The sequence below is a fragment of the Ambystoma mexicanum genome, chromosome 12 (assembly GCF_040938575.1).
Source record: "Ambystoma mexicanum isolate Mex_15411 chromosome 12, UKY_AmexF1_1, whole genome shotgun sequence".
Lineage (NCBI taxonomy): Eukaryota > Metazoa > Chordata > Amphibia > Caudata > Ambystomatidae > Ambystoma > Ambystoma mexicanum.
In genome coordinates, this window is record NC_090936.1 from 133,523,800 (window position 1) to 133,545,468 (window position 21,669).

A 21,669-nucleotide genomic window follows, 5' to 3' on the forward strand; every position below is an offset into this window, starting at 1 on the left:
TCAGCTCCCTTAAGCAGCACAATACCATCCCGATCTCCGTACCAACACCTAGGCAAGAAGGGGAGACATCATTAAGGGGCGTAAGAGACAAGAAAAGGACAAATCTCCAAGAACCAACAACCTACCTTATTGGGCTGGAGTTACAGCAAGCCCAAACTCTTCGGAAGGGCCGCACCAGTGAAGCAACTGGGTTGCGCAGCGCCCACCTCAACCAACGCACCCCTGCACCGAAGAGCAGGACGGAGAGCACGCTACATAAGAAAACAAGGCGAGGAGAGGACATAGGGGAAGGTTTGATCTTCAAGGGGAGTGGGAGTCAAGCAACTTGTGACTATTCAGCTAAATCTACAAATCCTGTATTCCAGACCCAGTCCCCCCAGTTGAACGGACTCCAGGGAAGGGTTTGAGATTGTGGTTGGTCCAAGCAGGCTGAGTGGCGTCCCCGTGGATATCAGGTGAGCGTTACAGGTGCATTCAACTGGAATATCACCCTCCATGCATCCATTTAACATAAGCAGCCCAAGACCCTCCAGAGCAGACCTCCATATCTGGCCATGTCTTTCCTAAACTAAGCGAGGGAAGAGACTTGTCGGCTGAGCAGACAAGCAATCAGCATTGAAGTCACCGAAGATTACAATTTCACCTCTCGGTGACCTCAGTTGCCAATCATGAATGCATTTCAAGATTAGGTCAAGAAATGTGTCCAAAGGGCCAATACCATGGTGCCAATATATGTACAACACCACCACCTCTATTTGCTCATTTAGATTAAGCCTTAAATGTGTCAACAAAGCACCAAATGTTATGTCATCTACTGTGTTTATACTTCCATACAAAGAGGAGCGCACCAGCATAATCAGTCCTCCTGAGGGCCGACCAACTGCACCCTTTTGGCAGCTTGAAAAAGCGTTGTGGGATATTTTGACCCACTCAGATGTGACTCACTACATCACTTTACTGCATTGGTGCAAGAACAGCACAAAATGGCTGCGCTGACTCCTGTGCGTGCCAAGATCTCGAATTTGCGTGTTTCTAACAACCAGAAAATGGATGCACCACCGTGCCACACACACATTTCAGGTGGGGTGGAACAGAGTACTCACTGCAGGAATTTGCCAGTGTGCTCTGCAACATTTAACATGGAGTGAAGCGAAAGAGGCAGCATTATTTAGCTGAAAACCCAAAATGCCACTTCAACCTTAAAAGTGCTGCTTGACGCTAAATTCATCCATTTTTCATTGAACCAGTCTGATTGAAAAGGCCCTGCAGTGCCCAGGATCATTCATTGTGTCTCAGATGAACCGGGCCTCATTTGAATGACAGCTCCTGTCAAATGTATCCTTGAAAAATCAACCCGGGCTTGGTTTTCATTTTATACGGGAAACGCGTCTATTTTCTTTGCAACAGTATCAAGAATCAGCTGTCCAGAGAAAGACTCTATAGATGCCTGCAACTGTATCCATGCTGAAAAACACCAGCACTCAAGAAAATAATATATATCTACACAAAGTGTATATTTGCTGGAGATGAAAACCAAATTTAAAAGAAATAGTAAAATGTGCTTTTTCCCGACTGATGGAAAAAAATAAAATAAAAAAAATAATAAAAAACAAATAAAGAAAAATAATCGCCTATTTAAAAGTACATTATTGTGGAAAGGCTTGATTACTTAGCAATGTAAAAGGATTTGTTACTGTTAACAACACACCTGTAGACTGTTTTAATTCAAGATTTAAAAGGAGAAAATTAAAGCTAAAACCCAGGCTGAGTTGGTAAACTATATATTACAAAAAAAAAAAAACACTTGCTCTGCCAGGTGCTAGCCCTAAGAAAGTGTGATACCTCATAAACGTCTGGAAAAGGAAAGTGGCTAATTGCTAGCTTGGAGGCTTTGAATATGCAGGACAAAGGGACTTCCCAAGTCGTCAGACATTCGTCTTTGCTCCAGGCTGGAACAATAGCAGGCTGAGAATCTCACCTCTCAAGTGTGAGGGGCAGTAAACTTCAATCAAAAGAAAGATCCCTCATCCAGCTTCAAAGGAATTCACATTTGCTTGCAGTTGGGGAAAAGAAATAAAGAACTGATTAAGTGACAATAGACTTCCTTTTGGTTTTAAAAAGCCTATTTTGTAACTGAACTTCAAGACATTTAACTGTACAGCAAGAATGAGGAGAAATATGAAATGCTTGTAGTTTTAAATCTAATGTTATGCTCTTTCTGTGAAGACTTGGTAGAACTCATTACTGCATAAGGAACAGAAGTTGTAAAGAATGAGAGTGGGGAAAGTGTTGATATTGCGAACATAACATTTTGTACACACATTCCAGGGGTAAATGCGCATTTGTGTACAAAGTTGGGAAATTTTAGGCCAAATCTTTCATGGTTAAAATTGCCAAAATGTACCAGAAAGGCACAACCAAGTCCCACAGAATTGGGGTTTGGATTGAAATGTGACCCACAAAATATGTAACCTGTGGATCTGATTTTCTCAGAGGTTATAAATGTATAAATATGTATTTATGGCAAAGTTTAATTTTGGTTACAGTAGCTAGGTGAGGTTTCTAGTCATTGTAGAAATCATCCCATAAAGATGACATCCTTTTCTGTGATTCAATCAGTGAAGAGCAAGGCGGAAACTATGCTCTTGCCCAATCCTAGCATTATGGGAATGGGTAGTAAGCCTGCCCCACCATATACTGCAGTGATGTCATTTGTCATGATAAATAGGGGAACCTGACAAAAAAACACACACACACACACACACACACATCCCCCCCCGGGACCCTCCCCTCCCGACTGGCTTCCCGATTTCCTGCATGGCGTCCTGTTCCTGATTTCTTCATCCTGCTTGATCCCGATTCCAGTTTTCATTGCAAAGCCAAGGCCTATGCATTGCTGAACCCTTTTCAGCTAGGCCTCAAATTCTAAAAATCCCAAAAACCCAAGGGAAGCATCCTGATCCAACCTGGCTTGCTACTACTAGATGCATGCCTGCTACAAACTCGCCATCCCACTGATCCAGTCTCCAGTAACCAGAAGGGCCAGTTCAGTGCAGTCCGGTGACCAGAACGGCCTAGATGATCCTGTCCTGCCAGAGTTGCCCAGCTGTCCTTGGTTAGACCCGATCCGTGTGATGACCAGAACCCTTGACGGTCCAAAATCCTAAATTAAAGTGGACTGTAAGTATAAATAGGAATCATAGAAAACCAGAGCATACCTTGCCTTATCCCAATCTCTAACCCATCCTATCCTTACCTTAATAACTTGTAACATTGTCAGAATCCTTATTGCAATCCTGTCTTTGATTTATCTTGCTAAGTGCAAATTCTTTAGTTATCTTTATCTTGTGTAAATCCTAAACTATAAATCCTATTTCGAGTGGTCGGTCTGGTTCCGCTGCAGCGGACGCTGGGGATCTGGGGTTGAAGTCATGAACCGACTCCAGACCTTATTGTGTCCCTCTTCGGTTTTCTAGCCTGCCTGCTCTAGTCTAGAGTAAAATTATAGTAAATATTTCCTTGTCCAAACTGGAGTTTCTTTTCTGTTTTTACTGCCCGATTTTTCTAAAAACGCCTCTCATTCAACCTTGCATATCTTCCCTAGTTTAATGGATAGAGACTTCATTTCAACTCTGGATTATACCCAAGATGTATAGCTACATCCCAACCCAAAAACTCAAAATCAGTGTATTGCATCCGTTTTTATTAAAAACCGTTTGGTCAATTTTAGGTGGCAATCCACAATTTTGCAAAGTTTTAAATGTGTGATTTTTATTTTAAATTGTTTTCAACCTTCCATTCAGATTCAAATTGTTTACTTTTGCTCAAACTATCTCACGATTGTTAGTATCTTTCCAAGGTTGCTTCCATAGAGATTTGTACTGATTTAAGGATTTTTGCACACATTCATTGTTTTACCCAGCCATTTCTGAGATGTCATTTTAGTAGGGTTTTTAATCTTTTTTTCTCTTGTTTGGGGAGGGAAAATTGGATTTGAATTCTGTTTTTCATTCATTATTCCCTTGGATCTACTTAGAATTGCTCATTTGTGGGTTGAGTAATATTGCACGGGGAAATCCCAACTTAAGTGCTATCTTTCCAAACAAGCTAAACGTGTTCTTTTCTCTGGTGTTTTCCATTTTGTGTTGCTAAAGAGTGAATTTAAGTGCCTTACATACCTTCCTATCTGTTATTGTCACCACATTGGTGATTGCTACTCCCTATTAAAAAGTATAGGTTTGATTTGAATTTAAAATAAATATTTCCTTTACCAAACAGACTGATTCCTGGTCCATTGTGACCCAGGGTATTTGAATAAGGGGTGTGATATGAGTGGCATATCACTCAGAATATTTAACCTATAGATATAATAAAATAAGCATTTCAGCTGTGTGATGCATACTTTGCTGAGACTAGGGTGCATCGGCTGATTGAAATACTTAACAGATTCATTTAGCCATTTTTCTCTGCACCATGCAGTGCTTTCAACAGGGCCGCCTGGGCCCTCTCTACTTAGGAGGCTCTGCCGATCTGGGCACCTTCTGCCATCCTGCTCCCTGATTGGTGGGGAGTTTGCATTTGTGGCCAATGAGGGAGCGGCAGGCTCTTAGCCGGCCCAATCATTCCAAGGCCCACTTCTAAGGCCCTGTCAGCTTCCCGATCTGCTTTCACAGGCTGCAACAGCCCAAACCCTCGGTGAGGCTGCTGTATTGGACTGTCACGACTCTCCTACCATATTGAGTGTAACCTGCTAGCCCAGTGACTGTTTCAATACTGCTTGCTTGCTTAAACCTTCCTCTGCCTTCTCTCTTTTCCAATCATGACGCTTTCTCTTTCTCCCATCTATTCCAACTGCTTCTCTACCAACTATCCTTCCCTTCTCACTAAATCTGGAAAAAAGAAATTTAAAAAGGATATCTTGGCCTCCAACCCTGGTCTCCCTATTGCCGATACCTATACCAGTGCTTTCTCCAGACAGACCCTCACCGACATCCTCTTTGTTGTTCCTTCGCCAAATCTATGGACCCCTATATGATCTCTGTGCTCTGTTCGGTCTCCTCCTCTCCCATAAATGGTGGCATTTGCTGGGATGTCCTCATGGCTTCCTTTGACTCCTCCAGAGTGATCCTTAATGTCTACCTAAATGGCACTGTTATGGTCCAAGGGCCTCAGTCCAATCTCCTCCTCTTCGATAGACATTTCCCTCAGCTCATCAACTTTCTCACATCTCCAGCTGTCCCCTCCTCTCGCTCCTTGGCTACCTTGTCCACTTTTTCCTCCTCTAACACTCTTCAGGCTACCTCCACAACTCTGCAGGGCATACCTCTGATTTGTACCCCTCCCCGGAAGGTCTTTAAGGCTGGCAACCTTCTTCATCTAGCCACTCAACTCTCGCTCTGCTGTCAAACACTCCTCTTACAACTGCCACCTCCTCGAAGGACTGGACCTAGATGTCCTCGGTCTTACAGAGACATGGTTCACGGCCAGCTCTGTCACGAGCTTTGACACTCTACTCCGTGATGGCTACAAGATCCTCTCTGCACCCAGATCTACTCAACCAGGAGGGGGCGTAGCCCTTATCTTTCCTAAGTGGATTCCTGCCACTATCATTCCCACTCAGATTTACTCCTCTTTTGAATGCCTTGTCTGCAGGCTCTCAATCTCTCCCAACTACTCTCTCACTGTTGGTACTCTCTACCAGCCTCCCGGGCAAATCAACCCTTTTCTCTCTGAATGGGCTGACCTCTCCTCCTCCCTCCTGGCCTCTAACACTCAACTCCTCCTCCTTGGTGACCTCAACATCCACCTTGATTCTCCGTGTCCTTAATCTTTGCTCTTTCGAAACCTCTGCAACTCCCTGTCCCTCTCGATCCTTCCCTCTGGCCAGAAGCACTCTGCAGGACACACACTGGATGTCATGATTTCCCCTGGCCTCCCCCTCTCTATCCCTCGGACCACTCCTCTCTCCTGGAGTGACCACTGCCTTCTCTCATCTCTCACTCTCTTCCCCCACCAAGCCAACCCCATCCCAACACTGCCACCTACTTTCTCGGACATCCAACCTATGAAGCGTGTGTCAGCTGAGGCTTTTGCTGCCACCTTCTCTCCCCCTCCCTCTCCTCTGGCTGACTCTCACCCCGACACAACCCTGTCCCTTCTCTACTCTATCGGATACTCTTGACGCTCTTGCCCCCGTCATGAGTATCAACTTGAAGTCCAAAGCCAAGTGCAATTCCTGGTATGACTCAGACCTAGCTATGCTTAAACGTAAGTGTAGGGCGGCTGAGAGGAAATGGAGGGCTTCTTGCTCATCCTCTCACAAACTGGCCTGTTGCCTGCTCCAAAGGCAATACCACACTAGGAAGAGAGCCCACATTCAAGCCTGTGTCTCTGCGGCATTTAACAACTCAGCCGAACTCTTTAAAATTTGCAAGGAGCTTGCCAACCCTGCGGCAGTCTCCACCCCGCCTCTTGCCTCCCAGCCGCTCTGCAATGCCCTTTCCTCGCACTTTATCTCAAAAACCAAGGACATCCTGTCCACCCTCCTCCTATTCCCCCTCAGTTTTTCCTACCGGCTCCCCCCTTTAACCACCCCCACCGTCCTTTTCTTCCTTTCTGATTTTCTCCCCCGATGACGTCGCTAGACAAGTCCGATCTATGAAAGCCTTGTCAAAACAGATTCATCCCTGTTCCTCTAAAACCATCAAGGACCACATTCACACTCTTGCTCTGGCCCTTGCCGATTTTTCCTTTGCCTCAGGATCCTTTCCCTCCCATCTGAAGAACTCCCTTGTGCATCCTCTTCTCAAGAAACCCACAGCTGATCCTGCCTGTCCGGCTAACTATCGCCCAATTTCCATTTCTGGGAAAACTCCTGGAAAAGCTGGCCATCTCTCAGCTTAACCTTCATTCAGATTCTGTTGGCTGTCTCCATGACCACCAGTCTGACTTCAGAGCGGCCAGAAGCACAGAAACTGCTCTCCTGAACATCTGTGAAGATCTGCTCTCCAACCTGGACTAACATTCCTTCTGTCCTCATCCTTCTTGATCTCTGCTTTCGACACGGTCAACCACACCATCCTGCTCAACTGGCTCGGTGATAACCTGGGTATCACTGATCAGGCTCTGGCTCTGACCTCTTCTCTCTGATCGACCCTCCCAGGTCCAACTCGGGTCCTTCCTATCATCTAGCTTCCTCTCTACCTGTGGGGTTCCCCAGGGGTCTAACCTCTCACCCTGGCTTTTCAACCAATACCTGGCAACTCTTGCCCACTGCATTGCCATTTTCTGCTCAAATTTCCAGTGCTATGCCAATGACAACTCATTTTCCGGCTGCCCTCGGCCACCTCCTCCACCTCTCTCATCTCGGACTGCCTAACTACCATTCAAGATTGGTGTGCCACCAATGATCTTTGTCTGAATGCCAGCAAGACTGAGATCCTCCTCATCGGCACACCATCTCCATCCTTTTCCCTCACTCTCTGGCCTGCCTTCCTTGGCCCGCCTCCTACGCCTACTTGCAAGGCTAAGAACCTCGGGGTCATCTTTGACTCCATACTTTCCTTCTCGGCCCATATCTCTGAGGTCTCTAAAAAGTCAAACTTCCTACTGCACCTCCTCAGAGGTACTTTGCCTTTCCTCTCCTTCCCTCAGAAGCTCACTGTCTCTCAAGCTCTGGTTCTCTCTAGACTTGTCCTTGGCCTCAAGCCCTGGTATTGTATCTCTCCAGCTCTGAAATCTCTCCATTGGCTCCCAGTGGATGCAAGGATTACATTCAAAACCCTCTGCATTGTCCACAAGGCTTTCTGGGGCCTGGGTCCAAAATATTGTCAGCTATCCCTCTGCAAATACCTCCCCCCTGGAGCTCTTCGCTCCTCTACCCCCAACTCCCTCCGGATCAATCGTTGTTCAAAGAAACGAGCTGCGGGTAGATCTCCATCTTCGGCTGGGGTCTCCCTCTGGAACAGCCTCCCTGCCACTCCAAAACTTGAGGAGAACCATCTCCGGTTCCGGAAGCACACGAAGACCTTCCTCTTTGCTTCTGCCTTCTCTCCCCCTCTCCCCTGCTGACCCGCTCTTTCTTGGCACTGTGCACCTGGCCACCCTCTTTCCCCTGGGTCCAGGTACCTGCTCACCCTTCCGCCCTCCTGCACTGCCTCCTGGCCACCCCTTGCACTGGATGGACTGCATCTGTACCCATACAGCCCCCCCAACCCATTTTCTTCTTTTCTGCACTTATCATGCTTACCCAGTCTGTCGCCATAAACACAGCACTTGCCACTTTCTGGCGGCACTATCACTGTTTATTGCCTCCATTCTATTTTTTTCTTTATTTATTATTTATGATTTATGTATCTACTCTCCTCTGCACTTTCCACTCTCCCCCTTCCATGCACTTTTTCCCCCTTTTCCCCTCCCCATGCACTTGCACGTTCTCAATGTCACTGGGCCTTGTAAGATCGTTGTTTTGTGTTCTCTCCCCGTTTCCCCTCCCTTGCCTAGTCGTGCTCTGAAACACCTGTGTAAGAGCACGATACAAATAAAATATCATAGTCATCAAACGCTGGACTAGACATCAATCATGTTTCTTGCAGGGCTATTAAATAATGATTCATCAACAATTGGATTAGATTTCAGTGAGCGATGGCTTAGTGTATTCCAGGATCTCAGTGTTAATAATAAACAGTTTTCAGAGTAAATGTTAGGAATACTGTTCAGGGGTCTGGGAATTTTTTCAACATCCAACAGCCAAGACCAATCCTGATGCTGCTCAGGAGCAGGGGCATATTGCGATCCTTCTTGGTGATTGAAAATTGTCGTCATCAACCTTTTTAACATCCATTGATCTATGGATGTTGCAATGTGAAAGGTCAAAACCCAAGGATTTGATCGATTCCAATCCACTCATGAGTAGATCAAATATGATGTTTTACTTTACATATAAGATTGCACAATCAGATCTGTAGTGATCAATAAAGTCTACATGTTTTATGTCCCCACTGGCGATAGCTGCCAGGGATGGAATTGAACAAAAGAGTTGTAATATATTAGTGCAGCAAAGATTAATATTGCGTTTCTCCGGAAGGACACTTTCCAACAATAGTTGAGAACCATATGTTTCTGCACTTTTAGGAGATGATGGATGAGGATTCTGTACATCCAACCGCCCCCCTACTCCCCGATTGACCCGAGAACCTAAAACATTAGTATGCCCCCCCGATATCAGTCTCCTTTGAACCCCTCAATACACTAAAAGCCGATGAATTTATGTGCTTATTTTTTTTGTAGGCGGGAATAGAATTAGGATGTGTCCCATTAGGCATCTTAATTTCTGCTCAAACTTTGCCTACAAGAAAGGAGACAAGGTCCTTTTGATAAACACAAGTGCAAGCCAAGTCCTGCACGACCAGCTTATCATTCAATGCACCACTAGAAAATATGTTAGGTGCAAACCAGGGAGATGACATACAACCGAGGTGTGTCTTTGGAAAAAGAAGTCCGACCCTGATCCGCCCGGTGTGATTTTGAGCTTAAGGTTGAACCACTGGTATCTTGAGTAGCAAGCCTCGAGGGGTTGGCAGGGAATTTGGGGAGCCGGGTCTAACATCTTCCTCGGAGCTGCCGCTTGAGGAACAGGAGGACAGGAACGCAGCAATTCTAGGAATCGAGGACAATCGGGAGACAGACGGGTTCAATTTCAGGACCAATATAATCAAAGGGGGCAAGGAAACATAAGGAAGCCTTTTTTAGGCCAAGGCGGCAAAGGAAAAGGTCGGAATAGAGGACATAACCAAGATTTCGACAGAGTCACGTGGAGCAGGGGGAGAGGTCCCATCCCACCGGAGCACTATTAGTGATTAACCTCTGTACTCATCCACTTACCACCAGTGAGATCAAGGTCCTACAGAAAGGGCTCAGCTTCGTACCTACGGCACGACATGACGCATTCCAAACGAGGCTAGATCTAGTGAAACTAATGAGGAAAATTCGCCTTAAACAACACTTTGGCGAACAAGCCACCGAACGGGACACCGACTCCAGAAAGGCCACGACCGGTCTACATCCAAGATCCAGTTTCTACCTGCAGAACATCTCGGCAGAATCAATCACCTTCGAGAAGGCGATTCTAAAAAAACTGGAAAGAATTGAAGAAGAAGAAATCAACTTCCAGACATCTCGAAGGAAGAACGCCAAGCACTCCTTGACCTTAGCTTGAACCAAGCCATCACTATACAACCAGCTGATAAGGGGCGGTTCTATAGTCATTTTGAACAGCGCTGACTATGAACTGATGGTGAAAAAACGCCTAGACAACAGAAATCACTATCAGGTTGTACCCCGGGATCCTACCGAGGAGTTGCGCATTATGATCACAGGGATCGTAGAGGAGGCGGCTTGCGAAGGCCATATAAGCTCCCAGGAAACATCTTTTCTTTGCCCTAGATTCCCGATACTTCCAGCTTTCTATGCGTTACCCAAGGTACATAAAGGTATCTCACCTCCACCAGGCCGCCCCATTGTGGCAGGAATACAATCCATTCTAGAACCCCTGTTGGAATTTGTGGATTTCTTTTTGAGGCCGGAGATTCCTAAAATGCAGACCTATCTAAAAGGACACTACCAGCATCCTGAAGATGGTGAATGAACTACCGTTCGATCCTGCTACACAATTTTTGGTAACCCTCGACAGAGGCATTGTACACCAACATTCTGCAGATGGAGACTTTAAATATAGTGGAAAAAACCCTACAAGAAATGGGCTCGAACTTGGAAATGCCGGCTCAGTTTATTTTACAACTTACAGAAATAGCACTAACGAGGAACTTTTTTCTATATGGAGAAACATTCTTCCAACCGTGCTCCGGAACCGCCATGGGAGCGACTTTCGCCCCGTCCCTGGCCAACCTATATGTGGCCCACTTTGAGGAAACACACATATATCCTCACACGAACCCATACTTGAATAACATCTCGGTATGGGCTCGATATAGTGACAACATCTTTTTAGTCTTCACAGGGGATGAAGCCACACTGAATGAATTTATCCTATGGTTAAATTACAGAAACAGATATCTGAAATTCACCCACAGTGCGGTGAAGAAGACCACACAATTTCTTGAGGTGGAGATAAGTGCAAATTCCGGAACTCTGACCACCACCATTTTCAGAAAACCAACATACCTTAACTCCCTTTTGCAATAATCTAGCTTCCACCCAAAAAGCCTGCGGGATAATTTGCCCTTTGGACAGTTTCTCAGGTACAGGAGGAACTGTTCCAGTCTACAGGAGTACGATACCCAATCTCTAATCCTGAAAGAACACCTTCTGGAAAGAGGATACCCCAACAAAATCATTAGGCAAGCCAGAGAACAGGCAAGGAACATCCCTCGGGATGTCACACTAAAACAGACCAAACGCCCAGAGGGACAACAAACGATTACAGCAATTTTTGGGTATTCTTCCAAAATAAATCGAATCAAAAGGGAAATCATAATACTTTGGCCTGTTCTGAATGTAGGGGCAGTAGACCTTGCTCCCCCCAGTTTTGCTATTAGAAAAAGAAAAAACATTAGAGACACCCTAGTGCACTCCTATAAAGGAACCGGGTAATGAAACACCTACCACTTTATGGAGTACCACACCAGCCCTCGGACATAAACCATGTGGCTCATGTAACGTGTGTAATCTCACTACACGGACCAAAACGCTAGAATTGGGCCTCTGAACACCCTGGAAACAAAATACTCTGACTAATTGTAATACAGCAAATTCTATCTAAACGATCACGTGCCCCTGCAATCTAGTCTACATAGGGATGACCAGCAGACCGATAAAAAATGGATACAGAAACACATGACCTGTATTAGGACAAGACAGGAAAATGCACCTCTGGTAGCCCATTTTATGACTTCCATGCATAAACCTGAGGACATCAGATGGAATATTATAGAAAGGGTGAAGTGTCCCAGAAGAGGGGGCGATATCGCCAGTACGCTTCTAAAACGAGAGCAAAACTGGATTTTTTCGCCTTAAGACCGACTTAAGGGGTCCGAATGAATCTATTCCGTGGCAAGCCCTCTCTGTCACTATTTGATTACCATGCACACCTCGAGCCAGGATCCCGATTTCAGACCATGTACACCTGGCTTGCTATCTGGGCACGTACATCATATTAGCCTCTGTATGTTCCTATAGGTACATTCTGTACCCCTTTGACCATTATGGATGCTTCTGAAATATATAAGAAATATATATTTAATATGGTACATCTAATGTTACTTAGCCCTACCTGTTTTGTGAAGAGGAAACATCACGGGCACCACAACATAGCGAGTGTCCTTCTATATTTGCTCTTCTGTATAGACCCCAATTTGCATCCATCAGATGGTTGGTGACAAATAAGAGTGCGCTGAGCCACCATTCGATTTGTAGATTAGCGGCACCGAGTGCCTGACACTCGGTGGTCATTATGCCTTTGTCGCATTTTTGTAACGTTCTGCCTGCCCTTGCCTGACCGACAGTATTGTCTCTGGGCTCGTGAGTGCCATGACAGGCACTTCCGGTGTCATGCCTGCTGGACATATCTCTGGACCAGGAACAACCTCTCCATACAAAATGAGTTACACCCATAGAACCACTAGACCATTCTTACCCGGAAAACGACATTGGCATTTTTCAGGCGTTAAAATTCACGTGACTTAGTTCCGTCACGTGTATCACGGCAGTGCGTACATAAGCAGCGTGGAAACGCCGATCGCTGCTTCTGATTAAATCAATTTTGGCATGTTGTAGCTGAACTCCCGACCTGCGTTCTCGCATTCTCTTCAGCAACTTCTTTGGCCTTTTTTTAGCGTGTTTTTCTCCACAGGCTAATTCCTGGAGCCGTGTATCCTGTTCGTGTGCCAATCTCCATGCAGACGCTGTCTGCAAGCACGGCTGTCCTGAGCTGCGTGTATCCTGTTCGCATGCCACATCCCCACGCGGACGCTGTCTGCAAGCGCGGCAGTCCTGAGCTGCGTGTATTCTGTTTGCGTGCCAAATCTCCACACGCCGATGCTGTTTTCACGCGTGTATCCTGTTTGCTTGCTAAATCTTCACGCGGAAACGCTGTCTCCAAGCGCGGCTGCCCTGGCTGCATGTACGCTGTCGCGTGCAATCCTGCACGTGGTTTTCTGAACTTCTTTGAACCTTTGGTGCCTGTGACAGTTAACAGGTGAAAATCAAATTTTGTTCTTTGCGGGAAAGAAAGTATTTCATGAACTATTGGAAGGTGATTGTGCACAGTACTTTGGACGCTATCCTGTGATGCACCAACCCGGTATCTAGTGTGAGCCTCGTGCCGTTCGGGATAAGTCTCCCTTACTAATCTTCCCCTCCTTTATCGTTGTTTCCACTCCTGGGTTTCTTCATGAGACTTTAGTTGAATTCTTCAGTTTGGCCTTAAGGTTAGTGTTTCGAATTAATGCTAATACTGTGCTATCATAGTGATTTGAGTTTGGGACAGTATCTTATGATACTTTATCTATCCTAGGCATATCTTACGATACAATACCCACGCCCTTTCCAGTGATCCATCTCTCTGCCTGTTTTATTCAGTCAGAGAGTTGTATCATTTGGAAGGTCTAATTTGACCTGCCTTCAATCAAGTCGTGTGAAAAGGATCCGGAAGAGCCCTACCAATTGTATCCTTTTTTGGTTACCGTATCCTTTTCAATTGATACATTGGTGATTTATGACACGGTTCGGGCGCACCGGACGTGATGACAGCGATGCATACGTGATTGTTTCACGTGACGCCACAACGCTCTCTATTTAACTTCCGACTCAGCTACAGCTTCCCCTGATCTCCGGGGGTTACAGCTGCTGTTCCAAGTCGAGAAGCTGATGTAAGTAGACACTAGAACGCCACCTGTTGGAACAGACACCTCAGTCCATTTCCATTTTAATTTCCATTCTTATTAATGCGTCGGGCACGCTAGTATATCATGGGTTTACTCCATCTGCCCCACAAACAACAATATATTGTAACGCTCACCTGGTTCCCTCGGAGGCGCGGGTCTTGACTGGGCGGTGAAACCGTCTTCAATGTCAGGCGTAGGATTCGTTTGGCTCCCGGATTTGGCCCCTTTCTCACCGAAAGTTTGACCTGAAGGGTGAGGTGTCTGCAAGTGGAAAATCAAGGTATTAGTGGCTGGAAGATTGGGAGAAGTTCCAAGCCCCTCTCTCCCTCTCTCCCCGTGGTACTCGGTCGATTGTTGTGCTCACCTTAAATAGGTCAATGCTGGGCTCTCCATCCTGCGTCTCATGCAGGGGCGCTGGGTCCAGTTACTTCACTGGATATGAGTTCAGCCTCTTAATTGCAGAGGGTAAGTTGAGAGCGATGCCGCCGTGTGCTGCACGAGCGTGACTTGTAAGTATTAAAAGTTCCCTTTAGATTGCTCTCTTCAAATGTCTTATCTCCTTAATGTCTATGTCTTTTCCCTTTCAGATGCTGTCGGTGCCGAAGAAGATGCTCCCCCCAGGTTCGTGGCAGAGAGCGTAACAAGAAGATGGTGCATACGAAGGCACGTAAGTAGAAAGGCTGCTCTAGGGCTGTAGAATGCACCTTAATGTCTCTTTTGTCTTTACAGGTGCCGGAATTCAGCGCGAGCAGAGTTGGAGCGAGCGTAACACAGGTAAGCAGTTTTGTAACTAAGCGTTACTAACCAATGTTCTTTGTCTTTGCAGGCCCGATGCCGGACGAGATATGCAGAAAAAACGCCTTGAATGCTGCCGATGGATCGGGTAAGTTGAACCGCTAACTTTGCCTTTGCCTAACCTGTGCCTTTTGTTTGGCAGGAGCTGCTGAAGACTGAGGATTGGTTCCCAGCAGGTAATTTTCGTATTCACAGGATCCGGAACTGAAGATTCGCTGGAGCTGACACGGTGAGGTCCTGCTGCAGATGCAGAATAACGCGAAGCACCTTGCACCAATCGGGTGTGGTTTAAATAGTCCATAGGAGTGCTTAGGTGTCTTCTTCCACAGCCTCTCCCAGGCAAAAGAGTTCCTGCTTCCAGAAGGGGTCCAGCATCAATGATCCAGGGAGTGGTGCCTGCCCCACCCAGAAGGAAAAGTAGTCCCTGCCAGAAGAGAGTGAAACATCATCTTGCTGGTAAGTAAGCAGCATGGTCTGCTGCAGGTAGGTCCACCCAAGCACTTTCACACTTGTTATGAGCCCGGCGCTTCCTGTGCCGGGACGGGTCCATGCTATGAGCCTGTCACCACCGGTGCCAGGACAAGGTCCAAAAGGTCCCTATTGGGACTTGCTGGTGCCTATAGTATATGTTATGAGCCTGCTTCCAAGGATGTTGGGTAGGTCCTCACTCCTTGGAAGCAGTGGTCATGACATATATACAGATCTCAAGTGGGGTTTAATAAGTATCAGCTGCCGGCTGACATTCATCCCCATTCTTGCACTCATTCTTTTACCTGTCCCTGGCTAAGTCTTAGACGGAGGGCACTAGGAACCTCGGACAGTCTGCCTTTTGAGTGATTATGCTGTTTTTTTCCTCCATCCCCACAGCACATTACTCTGAACACCTGTTTTGACATGGATGATTACACCTGTCATTGGTACTCTGCCTACTATCATAATTAACACGGTACACACCCACTGCAACCGGAAAGGTCAGGACACGGCTCTTTCTTTGTGATTTGAGTGTGTGTATTTCTAGTTTTAGAAAACAGTAAATCACAATGCTCAACTTCCTGGGACTACAAATATAACCATAGACATCATTGGTTTATTACTGGACACAGTCGCTTACGCCATCTGAATTCGAATTTTTATGTATCTCTAATGTGCACAATGGATTGTTTTGAGTTTCCTCGATCTGAATAAGAAGATGCAGCTACTTGGTCTGCTGTCTCCTAGCATCAGAGCGCATGGCAGTGCCTGGGGAGTGACCATGGTTTATCATTTTGTTTTTCCATAGGTTCTCCTCTTGAATTTCCCTGCATTGGCACTATGAAATGGGGTAAAGTATAAACCCTGTGGCAGAAACACGGTGACTGAATATAGATTATCACCTGAACAACTCTCCCCCCCCCTGTCTTAGAAGACTGTCCTGGTGAAACTGGTTACACCCAAAATACACCACTGAAACCGGTAGACAGCGGTTGTTACATGGTGGAGAATCTAAACACACACTACCTTTACCATGAACAACCCTTTATATGTCTTTTACTGTGGCCTCACGACCTGCCCTACCATCTAATACTCAGCTGGAAGGGATACGTGGGCTGCATGTTTGTCTTCATTTGAAATTTGACTCATCCCCACCAGGGAGCACTTTCTGTCATAAACTCTGAATCACAGCAGTACAACAACATTGGTCTGATCCTCTTTCTTAGATTTTAACGGTAGAGTCACCTTGGGAAGTCTCGATCTGTCTATGGGATAGTAAAGCATGATGTACCCACAATAGACAGTATGGGCCTTTTATTTGTTATTTGTTTTCTCAGTCCAAGGTGTAAACTTTACTTTTATACCTTTTTATACATGTTTGCCTATATTCCTCTGTGAGGTTTAACAGTGACCTAGGGCATACAGGAGTCTAACAATCTTGATGTTATTGTTTTTCAAAAATGGATTCTCTTTGATTTCTTTTACTGTCCCCTTTTTTGTAAGCGGCACATCAGCACTCCCCAAGGAAAGTTTTCCCTAATCTCAAGGACAGGGCTGTCCCTGAGATTTCACATCTATCCTTCTGTCTTCAATACTGACACTTTATCTCCTTGGTCACTGTTCTATAGTGCTATCGTCTTGCGTAAATGGGATTCTCCCACTGCCTATTTTTAACTACATACAGTTGTGTGTTGCCCTCCTTTTCAGTGATACTACAATACTTGTTAGGGCTGCACCCTCATTGCCCTTTGGGATACTACTAAGGCAGGAGGAGAGCCTGCGTGTGTTTTAATATACAGAGGCGCACGAGAGAAGATTGCTCATCAAGTCCGTAATGATCTTTCGTGGGGCAATGGCATGGGCGAGTGCTGTTCCCTTACCATCTGTATACTGTCTGGGCTTAAAGGCACTGCTCCTCCGGACGTGCTGTCATTTGGAAACGGCTGCAATTGCAGTTTACATACTAGACAGCAACCCTCGTAGCTCTCTGTTGCACTTACGAAATATGAAAGAACAAAAAAATCGCGAATGCAGAAACCATCCGGGGCGTGTTGTGTGTGCAGGCACCCCGTCTATATTGCTTTTATTAGAAATCAAATTTACAGCGCATTGTTAACTTTGATTAATGGGGGGTCTACTTCCCCCACAGATGCTGAATTTATAGAGCTGGTCTGATTTAACAGCAAAAATAGGGTGTGTATGTGTCTGGGCATCAGATGAAAAATACAATCCATTAATCATAGCATGTTGCAACCAATATACAGTACCCATTTGTAAATTTTCTTCGCCTCAAAACTTATTAAAGTCATGGTTGTTTTTTCTCTAACCACGTCCAAACGCATTTGTACGAGAAAACAGGACGGGGAAAGAAATTAACTTTGCTAATATGTGCACATTTGTATGTAGAGTTTGCCACCCGTTCAAGGAAACGGTTGCATATGTTTTTAGCAGAGAGATATGTCTATTAGCACGGCCTTAATGTTAGATTATTTTAGTATTCGAACACTGGTCTGGTTGTCTATAGTGTAGTTCCTTTATCATGTTATCGTCTGTTAAATGGGCGGAGTCTTGTATAGCTATGGGCGGGGCATATATCTCGGGGTTTTTGATTTTAAAACTTAGGCAGGTACGGCGCAATGAACCAATAGGGGGGGGCACGTGAGAGAGGCGGGGATACTACTTACCAGCCAAGAAGACAGAAAAATGAAGACAGAAAAAATGCTGTTGCTTCAACCAAAATCAAAATCAAAATAGGAACATCAAACACACCGGCGCCTAAATACACTGGCCGTGCAGAGCATGGCGTTATCCGATCCTGAGTCCTTCCTCCATGATTCTCTTCCTAAGCACGTAGACGGCGACGTCCCGCGTACAAAACGTTCATAGGTCATGACGCCCTAAAGGCATTTCAGAAAATGTCGGCACGCTGTTAAGCAAACACACAATGCTATCGGGTCTCTTAGGGACTTTAAATGTGTGTTTCAATTGATAATGAAAGCACATAAGCCCTCCGTTTACAAAACCCTCCTTTTCAGTTTCCAGGCAGCATCAGGTGAGTACATGCGACCCAACTCTTGTATTTAATGTTATGTTCATTTCGTTTAGCACCCATTAACTCAATTTATTCTGACCACTTTGTTGTTCTATTGGTTAGGGAAGCCCTTTTGCAACCTCTGCAAATGTACGTTGAAGAGGCTGCAATTCGTTGCATTGTACTCGTCACATATTGAAATTAAAAATTGTAAGTGCGTGATTTTCTAAACATTTGGTTTTGTAATTACACCGTGTAGCCTGTTGTTGTTGGTATTGTAGACACAGTAGCTGCTCCAAGGCTCATTTACGGTACAGTGCAGGCTCTGGAATGCTCGCAGACGCAGTAACTGCTGTGCAGGCAGCTAGTACACGGCCCGCGGTCTAGTGTAAGTGACTATATATTAGCCGGCTAATGACTGCAGACTTGGGCTGTCTCTAGTTCCAGTGCCCACTCTAAAAGTAATGATTCCCCAGGGCTCAAGGCTGCAGATCCGATACTTTCTCTGGGTTCAATGGCCCTTTTGTGGTTAAGAATTACAGGCACAGTGTCTGTTCTAGGTCTGGCTGCAGACACGGGAACAAGACTCCGACACCGAAACAATACCTGCTATGGAACTAATGAATGCCAATACAGTACGTCAGCTACGTTTGACAATACCTGCCCTGTCTGTGGCAAATAATTACACAGTAACGTATGTGGGATACCGATTCCAGACACAGTACACTGCCCTGGACTTAATGACGTGACACAGTACCTGCTAATCCGTTACATATGACAGAATACCTGCCCTGGACTTTATAACTACAGACGCAATACTTGCTCTGCGAACATGATGGCATGCACAGTACGTACGCCCGTACTCTGGGGCTAACGATTCCAGTCACATTATCTGCTCTGGAGCTATGGCATTGAACACCAATACCTGCTCATGAGAAAATCTGGGATTAATGACTACAGAAACAGTAAATAACCCATGCACCCTTCATTCCCGTGTGTCCTTTCCCCATTCCTAATTCCCCTCTGACGCCTCGAACCACACTATGAAACAATTTTCTAAGCGTGTTTGGTGCAACTGATGGGATGCTCATTCACTTCACTTGTGCAATAAATGTGGTTTACCGTGCACAAAGGACATTTAAATCATTTAAATGTGTGCTTCATAGTTGTGCACATTGAGGTGCTCTTTTTCCCACCAAATGCACAACTGCGCAAAGCAGAGGCTGGAAAGAGGGGTCTGCGTATTTTCAAATAAATCCTGAATTTTCAAAAGAGGAGCCTTTTCCCAAAGCACAGGAAAAAAATATCATTTCCTTGTTCCTATTTGAACTGGTACAGTGGGATATAACCTGTATGGGAAGGTCTCTTCAGATCTTCTCATGCAATGAGAGTGATTACTGTGTGTGAATAAGCGAGTGAATGTTGAATCAGAGAATGTGTGTATCTGTGTTTGTGTTGGGTGTTGGTCCAGGGAGTTGATTTTGGCTGGTGAGGGCAACACAGTAGCAATGTGCTTTTAAAAAAAAAAAAAAAATATTGGCATTTTCAACACCTTTAATCCCCCTTGATCCCAACACATGTAATCAACAACGCACCCAGTCCTGCTTCTTTAACGCCCCCCTCCCACTCCACAGTCCATAAACTCTGTATATGTCTCCCGGTCCCAAGTTTCTGAGAGTGGCCAGCTCTCGTCAGCGGGTGTACGGGCCCTTGCATCGTTTGAGAACCCCCCTGCAATAGTCCTAGCCTCCCCTGGAAACTTCAGCCATATTGCCTCCCTGCGTCCTGTGAAGGTGCCCTGCCCAAGCGGAGCAAGTATTCAAACAAGCCCCAGCAATCTTTTTCCTCCGTCCTGCCGCAGGTGATGGGAGACAAATGTCCCAGTCTGAGAGAAACCTTTGTTGATCCCATTGAATCGAATAGGTCACCCACTCACGTGCTGGAACATTTCAGATTTTACTAACCCATTCATGTCCTGTGTGGGTAGCTTATTGTTTCCATTTGTGTGCCACCAATATCAGGTAATTCTTTCTTTGAGCTTTCGAGGGTAGATTTTCCAGAACCCCGCCCATTCCCAGGTTGGCCAACCCTATGTTGTCCGACATCTAACTCCCAAAAATACTATTAATTGCTGCATGGACAATTTCCCATTAAGGCTGTATGACTGGACATTCCCACCAGATATGCTTGCACAATCCCAGCTCCCCACATCCCCTCCAGCAGACTGCTGACGCAGTTGGGTAGAATAGATGTAATTCTATTGGTGTGAGATGCCATTGGACCATTATCTTAACCCACATCTCCTGAATCCGGATGGCCTGTGTGGGCTGGCTGGCTGGCTATTTCTACCCATAACTGAGTCCAATGCTCCAGCGGCTGCCCCACTGCAGTTTCCCACTGCTCCATATAGTGCATGCCTGGCTCCTTGCGCTTTCTCCTATAATCCCATATAATGCTCATACCAAATGGCTGTCCCCTGTGTCTGTCGTTGCAGACAGTTCAAAGGGAACGAGATTCCTGGTGGCTGCTGACCAGACCATTGGGTTTGTAAGCCAGTGTCTCAGTTGAGAGTAGCAATACCCACCCCCTATCTAGCCCAAAGTCCTGCTTGCACTGTGCAAAGGATTACATGTCTTGATCGGAGTACATGTCGCGTAGTTTGCGGCACACTGCCGCCTCCCACCCATTGAAGGCACCACTTTCCATACCCGGCATGAACTGGGGATTCCTAAACGGTGATGTCAGGGGGGAGGGGAAGGTGGTCAAGTTCACCCACCACACCAGCTCATCCCATGAGTCCCCCACCAGTGCTCATATCCCGCTATGGTACATGTTTGCAGGCCTATCCCCCTTGGGTCACCACAACACCATGTCCAGCGTGGAGCCCACCACCGCTTTGTCCATTCTACGCTAGACCATCGCACAATCACCCCTGAACCAATCCCGGATCACTGTGATTTGAGTTGTAAGGAAATGGAGGCGTAAGTTTGGTGCCCCTAACCCGCCATTGCTTCTGGGAGACATTAGCATCTGCATAGCTACCCTGGGTCTCTTGAGGTTCCAAATAAATGACTCCACCCGTTTTTACTCCACCTGTTTTTGAAAGGTCCCGAAGCAACCTTGGGGGAATCCCTACTAGCAGGGCCGTGAAATAGTAAAGGATTTTTGGTAAAATCACAATTTTAAGGGCATTCGTCCACCCCAGCCAGGGTATTGATAAGGGCACCCATTCCGCCAAAGCTGGTGCAGCATTTCTGCTAGAGGCGGGTAGTTGGCATGGTAAAGAGAACCCAGAGAACCAGTAATCTGGACCCCCAAATAATGCTGGTTTCTGCCCATCTATAGGGTTCTATATCCTGCGATTCCTGTCTCTTTTCTGAGGGACGGTCCAGTTTAATAATTCTGACTTGTGGGCAGTTATTTTTAACACTGCCACCTCCCTAAAGAGAAGTTCCAGCGAGATCCCTGGGA

At 46.0% G+C, this 21,669-nt stretch overlaps 1 protein-coding gene across 3 annotated transcripts in view; it reads left to right on the plus strand.

Moving 5' to 3' along the window:
- The first annotated feature begins 18,066 nt into the window (after positions 1–18,066).
- The window catches only part of NUP50 (nucleoporin 50), a 431,487-nt gene continuing 427,884 nt past the window's right edge, over positions 18,067–21,669 (plus strand). For 2 of the 3 annotated variants that reach the window (XM_069628172.1, XM_069628173.1), the window contains exon 1: positions 18,076–18,219. The gene's annotated coding sequence lies outside the window, so the exon portion shown is untranslated. Of the gene's footprint in view, positions 18,220–21,669 lie in introns of all 3 variants that reach the window. The other variant, XM_069628169.1, reaches the window with a different exon arrangement.